Source organism: Rutidosis leptorrhynchoides, chromosome 2, assembly GCF_046630445.1.
Source record: "Rutidosis leptorrhynchoides isolate AG116_Rl617_1_P2 chromosome 2, CSIRO_AGI_Rlap_v1, whole genome shotgun sequence".
Lineage (NCBI taxonomy): Eukaryota > Viridiplantae > Streptophyta > Magnoliopsida > Asterales > Asteraceae > Rutidosis > Rutidosis leptorrhynchoides.
In genome coordinates, this window is record NC_092334.1 from 264,368,401 (window position 1) to 264,377,556 (window position 9,156).

Genomic DNA, 9,156 nt, shown 5'->3' on the forward strand with positions numbered 1-9,156 from the left:
ATCGCAACATCAATCGCAACTACAACAAATGGCCCAACAACAACAACAAAAACAATCATCCCAACAACAATAACAACCGCAACAACAACAACAATCAGAAGCAGCTATGCCAAAGGCGTGAAAAGTATCACTCGGGGTTCTGCACCAAATTTTGCAACAAGTGTAAAAGAAATGGTCATAGCGCGGCGAAGTGTGAGGTCTACGGACCAGGGGTTAACAGAACGAAAGGAACAAATGGTGTCGGAACGAGTAATGGCGGAGCAAGTAGTGTCGGAGCAAGTTATGCCAATGTAGTTTGTTATAAATGTGGAAAACTGGGCCACGTTATTAGAAATTGCCCGAACCAGGAGAATACGAATGGACAAGGCCGCGGAAGAGTTTTCAATATTAATGCGGCAGAGGCATAGGAAGACCCGGAGCTTGTTACGGGTACGTTTCTTATTGACAATAAATCTGCTTACATTTTATTTGATTCGGGTGCAGATAGAAGCTATATGAGTAGAGATTTTTGTGCTAAATTAAGTTGTCCATTGACGCCTTTGGATAGTAAATTTTTACTCGAATTAGCAAATGGTAAATTAATTTCAGCAGATAATATATGTCGGAATCGAGAAATTAAACTGGTTAGCGAAACATTTAAGATTGACTTGATACCAGTAGAGTTAGGGAGTTTTGATGTGATAATCGGTATGGACTGGTTGAAAGAAGTGAAAGCAGAGATCGTTTGTTACAAAAATGCAATTCGCATTATACGAGAAAAAGGAAAACCCTTAATGGTGTACGGAGAAAAGGGCAACACGAAGCTACATCTTATTAGTAATTTGAAGGCACAAAAACTAATAAGAAAAGGTTGCTATGCTGTTCTAGCACACGTCGAGAAAGTACAAACTGAAGAAAAGAGCATCAATGATGTTCCCGTCGCAAAAGAATTTCCCGATGTATTTTCGAAAGAATTACCGGGATTACCCCCACATCGATCCGTTGAATTTCAAATAGATCTTGTACCAGGAGCTGAAACCAATAGCTCTTGCTCCTTACAGACTCGCACCCAGCGAGATGAAAGAACTGCAAAGCCAATTACAAGAACTTTTAGAGCGTGGTTTCATTCGACCAAGCACATCACCGTGGGGAGCTCCTGTTTTGTTTGTCAAGAAGAAAGAGGGTACATTTAGGTTGTGTATCGACTACCGAGAGTTGAACAAACTTACCATCAAGAACCGCTACCCACTACCGAGAACCGATGACTTATTTGATCAACTACAAGGCTCGTCTGTTTATTAAAAGATTGACTTACGTTCCGGGTATCATCAAATGCGGGTGAAAGAGGATGATATTCCAAAGACTGCTTTTAGGACGCGTTATGGTCATTACGAGTTTATGGTTATGCCGTTTGGATTGACTAACGCACTAGCTGTGTTCATGGACCTTATGAACCGAGTGTGTAGGCCATATCTTGACAAGTTTATCATTGTTTTCATCGATAACATACTTATTTACTCAAAGAATGATCAAGAGCACGAAGAACATTTGAGAAAAGTGCTAGAAGTATTGAGGAAAGAAAAACTGTACGCTAAGTTTTCAAAGTGTGCATTTTGGTTGGAAGAAGTTTAATTCCTCAGTCACATAGTGAACAAAGAAGGTATTAAGGTGGATCCGGCAAAGATAGAAACTGTTGAAAAGTGGGAAACCCCGAAAACTCTGAAACACATACGCCAGTTTTTAGGACTAGCTGGTTACTACAGAAGGTTCATCCAAGACTTTTCCAGAATAGCAAAACCCTTGACTGCATTAACGCATAAAGGGAAGAAATTTGAATGGAAGGATGATCGAGAGAAAGCGTTCCAGTTATTGAAGAAAAAGCTAACTACGGCACCTATATTGTCATTACCTGAAGGGAATGATGATTTTGTGATTTATTGTGACGCATCAAAGAAAGGTCTCGGTTGTGTATTAATGCAACGAACGAAGGTGATTGCTTATGCGTCTAGACAATTGAAGATTCACGAACAAAATTATACGACGCATGATTTGGAATTAGGCGCGGTTGTTTTTGCATTAAAGACTTGGTGGCACTACTTATATGGGGTCAAAAGTATTATATATACCGACCAAAAAGTCTTCAACACATATTTAATCCGAAACACCTGAATATGAGGCAGCGTAGGTGGATTGAATTGTTGAATGATTACAACTTTGAGATTCGTTACCACCCGGGGAAGGCAAATGTGGTAGCCGACGCCTTGAGCAGAAAGGACATAGAATCCATTCGAGTAAAATCTATGAATATAATGATTCACACTAACCTTACTACTCAAATAAAGGAGGCGCAACAAGGAGTTTTACAGAGGGAAATTTAAAGGATGAAATACCCAAAGGATCGGAGAAGCATCTTAATATTCGGGAAGACGGAACCCGGTATAGGGCTGAAAGAATTTGGGTACCAAAATTTGGAGATATGAGAGAAATGGTACTTAGAGAAGCTCATAAAACCGGATACTCAATACATCCTAGAACGGGGAAGATGTACAAGGATCTCAAGAAACATTTTTGGTGGCCGGGTATGAAAGCTGATGTTGCTAAATACGTAGGACAATGTTTAACGTGTTCTAAGGTCAAAGCTGAGCATCAGAAACCATCAGGTCTACTACAACAACCTGAAATCCCGGAATGGAAATGGGAAAACATTACCATGGATTTCATTACTAAATTGCCAAGGACTGCAAGTGGTTATGATACTATTTGGGTAATAGTTGATCGTCTCACCAAGTCAGCACACTTCCTGCCAATAAGAGAAGATGACAAGATGGAGAAGTTAGCACTACTGTATGTGAAGGAAGTCATCTCCAGACATGGAATACCAATCTCTATTATCTCTGATAGGGATGGCAGATTTATTTCAAGATTCTGGCAGACATTACAGCAAGCATTGAGAACTCGTCTAGACATGAGTACTGCCTATCATCCACAAATTGATGGGCAGAGCGAAAGGACGATACAAACGCTTGAAGACATGCTACGAGCATGTGTTATTGATTTCGGAAACAGTTGGGATCGACACCTACCATTAGCAGAATTTTCCTACAACAACAGTTATCATTCTAGTATTGAGATGGCGCCGTTTGAGGCACTTTATGGTAGAAAGTGCAGGTCTCCGATTTGTTGGAATGAGGTGGGGGATAGACAGATTACGGGTCCGGAGATAATACAAGAAACTACCGAGAAAATCATCCAAATTCAACAAAGATTGAAAACCGCCCAGAGTCGACAAAAGAGCTACGCGGACAGTAAAAGAAAAGATATAGAGTTTGAAATTGGAGAAATGGTCATGCTTAAGGTTTCACCTTGGAAAGGCGTTGTTCGATTTGGTAAACGGGGGAAACTAAATCCAAGGTACATTGGACCATTCAAGATTATAGATCGTGTCGGACCAGTAGCTTACCAACTGGAGCTACCTCAACAACTCGCAGCTGTACATAACACTTTCTAAGTCTCAAATTTGAAGAAATGTTTTGCTAAAGAAGATCTCACTATTCCGTTGGACGAAATCCAAATCAATGAAAAACTTCAATTCATTGAAGAACCCGTCGAAATAATGGATCGTGAGGTTAAGAGACTTAAACAAAACAAGATACCGATTGTTAAGGTTCGATGGAATGCTCGTAGAGGACCCGAGTTCACCTGGGAGCGTGAAGATCAGATGAAGAATAAATACCCGCATTTATTTCCAGAAGATACGTCAACACCTCCAACTGCTTAAAATTTCGGGACGAAATTTATTTAACGGGTAGGTACTGTAGTGACCCGAACTTTTCGATGTTTATATATATTAAATGAAATTGTTATTTACATGATTAAGTGTTTCCAACATGTTAAGCAATCAAATTTGTTAAGACTTGATTAATTGAAATAGGTTTCATATAGACAATTGACCACCCAAGTTGACCGGTGATTCACGAACGTTAAAACTTGTAAAAACTATATGATGACATATATATGGATATATATATATATTTAACATGATATTATGATAAGTAAACATATCATTAAATATATTAACAATGAACAACATATGTAAAAGCAAGACTACTAACTTAATGATTTTGAAACGAGACATATATGTAACGATTATCGTTGTAACGACATTTAATGTATATATATCATATTAAGAGATATTCATACATCATATTATCATGATAATATAATAATTTAAAATCTCATTTGATATTATAAACATTGGGTTAACAACATTTAACAAGATCGTTAACCTAAAGGTTTCAAAACAACACTTACATGTAACGACTAACGATGACTTAACGACTCAGTTAAAATGTATATACATGTAGTGTTTTAATATGTATTCATACACCTTTTAAAGACTTCAAGACACTTATCAAAATACTTCTACTTAACAAAAATGCTTACAATTACATCCTCGTTCAGTTTCATCAACAATTCTACTCGTATGCACCCGTATTCGTACTCGTACAATACACAGCTTTTAGATGTATGTACTATTGGTATATACACTCCAATGATCAGCTCTTAGCAGCCCATGTGAGTCACCTAACACATGTGGGAACCATCATTTGGCAACTAGCATGAAATATCTCATAAAATTACAAAAATATGAGTAATCATTCATGACTTATTTACATGAAAACAAAATTACATATCCTTTATATCTAATCCATACACCAACGACCAAAAACACCTACAAACACTTTCATTCTTCAATTTTCTTCATCTAATTGATCTCTCTCAAGTTCTATCTTCAAGTTCCAAGTGTTCTTCATAAATTCCAAAAGTTCTAGTTTCATAAAATCAAGAATACTTCCAAGATTGCAAGTTTACTTCCAAGTTTTCTAAATCCATTCCAAGTAATCATCCAAGATCAAGAAACCTTTGTTACTTACAGTAGGTTATCTTTCCAATACAAGGTAATAATCATATTCAAACTTTAATTCAATTTCTATAACTATAACAATCTTATTTCGAGTGAAAATCTTACTTGAAATTGTTTTCGTGTCATGATTCTGCTTCAAGAACTTTCAAGCCATCCAAGGATCCTTTGAAGCTAGATCTATTTTTCTCATTTACAGTAGGTTTATCCAAGGAACTTGAGGTAGTAATGATGTTCATAACATCATTCAATTCATACATATAAAGCTATCTTATTCGAAGGTTTAAACTTGTAATCACTAGAACATAGTTTAGTTAATTCTAAACTTGTTCGCAAATAAAAGTTAATCCTTCTAACTTGACTTTTAAAATAAACTAAACACATGTTCTATATCTATATGATATGCTAACTTAATGATTTAAAACCTGGAAACACGAAAAACACCGTAAAACCGGATTTACGCCGTCGTAGTAACACCGCGGGCTGTTTTGGGTTAGTTAATTAAAAACTATGATAAACTTTGATTTAAAAGTTTTTATTCTGGGAAAATGATTTTTATTATGAACATGAAACTATATCTAAAAATTATGGTTAAACTCAAAGTGGAAGTATGTTTTCTAAAATGGTCATCTAGACGTCGTTCTTTCGACTGAAATGACTACCTTTACAAAAATGACTTGTAAATTATTTTTCCGAATATAAACCTATACTTTTTATGTTTAGATTCATAAAATAGAGTTCAATATGAAACCATAGCAATTTGATTCACTCAAAACGGATTTAAAATGAAGAAGTTATGGGTAAAACAAGATTGGATAATTTTTCTCATTTTAGCTACGTGAAAATTGGTAACAAATCTATTCCAACCATAACTTAATCAACTTGTATTGTATATTATGTAATCTTGAGATACCATAGACACGTATACAATGTTTCGACCTATCATGTCGACACATCTATATATATTTCGGAACAACCATAGACACTCTATATTTGAATGTTGGAGTTAGCTATACAGGGTTGAGGTTGATTCCAAAATATATATAGTTTGAGTTGTGATCAATACTGAGATACGTATACACTGGGTCGTGGATTGATTCAAGATAATATTTATCGATTTATTTCTGTACATCTAACTGTGGACAACTAGTTGTAGGTTACTAACGAGGACAGCTGACTTAATAAACTTAAAACATCAAAATATATTAAAAGTGTTGTAAATATATTTTGAACATACTTTGATATATATGTATATATTGTTATAGGTTCGTGAATCAACCAGTGGCCAAGTCTTACTTCCCAACGAAGTAAAAATCTGTGAAAGTGAGTTATAGTCCCACTTTTAAAATCTAATATTTTTGGGATGAGAATACATGCAGGTTTTATAAATGATTTACAAAATAGACACAAGTACGTGAAACTACATTCTATGGTTGAATTAACGAAATCGAATATGCCCCTTTTTATTAAGTCTGGTAATCTAAGAATTAGGGAACAGACACCCTAATTGACGCGAATCCTAAAGATAGATCTATTGGGCCTAACAAACCCCATCCAAAGTACCGGATGCTTTAGTACTTCGAAATTTATATCATATCCGAAGGGTGTCCCGGAATGATGGGGATATTCTTATATATGCATCTTGTTAATGTCGGTTACCAGGTGTTCACCATATGAATGATTTTTATCTCTATGTATGGGATGTGTATTGAAATATGAAATCTTGTGGTCTATTGTTACGATTTGATATATATAGGTTAAACCTATAACTCACCAACATTTTTTGTTGACGTTTAAAGCATGTTTATTCTCAGGTGAATACTAAGAGCTTCCGCTGTTGCATCCTAAAATAAGGACAAGATTTGGAGTCCATGTTTGTATGATATTGTGTAAAAACTGCATTCAAGAAACTGATTTCGATGTAACATATTTGTATTGTAAACCATTATGTAATGGTCGTGTGTAAACAGGATATTTTAGATTATCATTATTTGATAATCTATGTAAAGCTTTTTAAACCTTTATTTATGAAATAAAGGTTATGGTTTGTTTTAAAAATGAATGCAGTCTTTGAAAAACGTCTCATATAGAGGTCAAAACCTCGCAACGAAATCAATTAATATGGAACGTTTTTAATCAATAAGAACGAGACATTTCATAATGTTCGGGGTTATTGTTCGTGAATCAAAGGCCAACCTTGCATTTATCATTTTCGTTGCGTCTACATACTTTTCCTACAATATTGAACCACAATATTGATACGTGAGTTTTCATAGCTCCATTTTTAAATGCTTTTTCATTATATATTTTTGGACTGAGAATACATGCGTATTTTATAACTCTTTTACGAAATAGGCACAAGTACTAAAACTAATTCTACGTGGGTTTAAACCACAAATATCTCCTTAGCTTGGTAACTATAACTACTGGTGTATGACTGGTAGGTGCGAATCCTAAAGATAGATCTATTGGGCCTGACATGTAGTGACCCGAACTTTTCCATATTTATATATATTAAATGAAATTGATATTTACATGATTAAGTGTTTCCAACATGTTAAGCAATCAAATTTGTTAAAACGTGATTAATTGAAATAGGTTTCATATAGACAATTGACCACCCAAGTTGACCGGTGATTCACGAACGTTAAAACTTGTAAAAACTATATGATGTCATATATATGGATATATATATATATATATAGTTAACATGATATTATGATAAGTAAAAATATCATTAAGTATATTAACGATGAACTACATATGTAAAAACAAGACTACTAACTTAATGATTTCGAAACGAGGCATATATGTAACGATTATCGTTGTAACGACATTTAATTGTATATATATCATATTAAGATATGTTAATACATCATATTATCATGATAATATAATAATTTAACATCTCATTTGATATAATAAAAAATGGGTTAACAACATTTAACAAGATCGTTAACCTAAACGTTTCAAAACAACACTTACATGTAACGACTAACGATGACTTAACGACTCAGTTAAAATGTATATACATTTAGTGTTTTAATATGTATTCATACACTTTTGAAAGACTTCAAGACACTTATGAAAGTACTTCAACTTAACAAAAATGCTTACAATTACATCCTCATTCATTTCCATCAACAATTCTACTCGTATGCACCCGTATTCGTACTCGTACAATACCTAGCTTCTATATGTATTTACTATTGGTATATAGACTCCAATGATCAGCTCTTAGAAGCCCTTGTGAGTCACCTAACCATGTGGGAACCATCATTTAACATCTAGCATGAAATATCTAACAAAAATACAAAATAATGGAGCCTATATGGAGACTCCATATTCACGTGAATGATGTACTCCACAAACACATTCACTTTGCAAATTTATTGAATCAAACTACTCTCTCTCAAGTGTTCTTCATTTGTTCTAAGTGTTCTTCATCATCTTCAACAAAATCTAGCTCAATCTAGTTCATAAATCCATACATAAACCAAGTTATAAAACAACTACTCAAGAACACACCAACAACAATTCCAAGTTTGCTAGCTTACTTCCAATCTTGCAAATCCACTTTGAATGATCATCCAACCTCAAGAAATCTTTCTTATTTACAGTGAGATATCTTTCTAATACAAGGTAATACTCATATTCAAACTTTGATTCAATTTCTATAACTTTAACAATCTTATTTCGAGTGGAAATCTTACTTGAACTTGTTTTCGTGTCATGATTTTGCTTCAAGAACTTTCAAGCCATCCAAGTATCCTTTGAAGCTATATCTATTTTTCTAATTTCCAGTAGGTTTATCCACAAAACCTGAGGTAGTAATGATGTTCATAACGTCATTCAATTCATATATATAAAACTACCTTATTCGAAGGTTTAAACTTGTAATCACTAGAACATAGTTTAGTTAATTCTAAACTTGTTCGCAAACAAAAGTTAATCCTTCTAACTTGACTTTTGAAAGAAAACACGGTCGAAGTCTAAACTCACTAATGCATCCTAACAAACTCGATAAGACACACTAATGCAAATTTTCTGGTTCTCTAAGACCAACGCTCGGATACCAACTGAAATGTCCCGTTCATATTGATTATAAACATTCCATATTAATTGATTTCGTTGCGAGGTTTTGACCTCTATCTGAGACATTTTTCAAAGACTGCATTCATTTTTAAAACAACCATAACCTTTATTTTATCAATAAAGGTTTTAAAAGCATTACGTAGATTATCAAATAATGATAA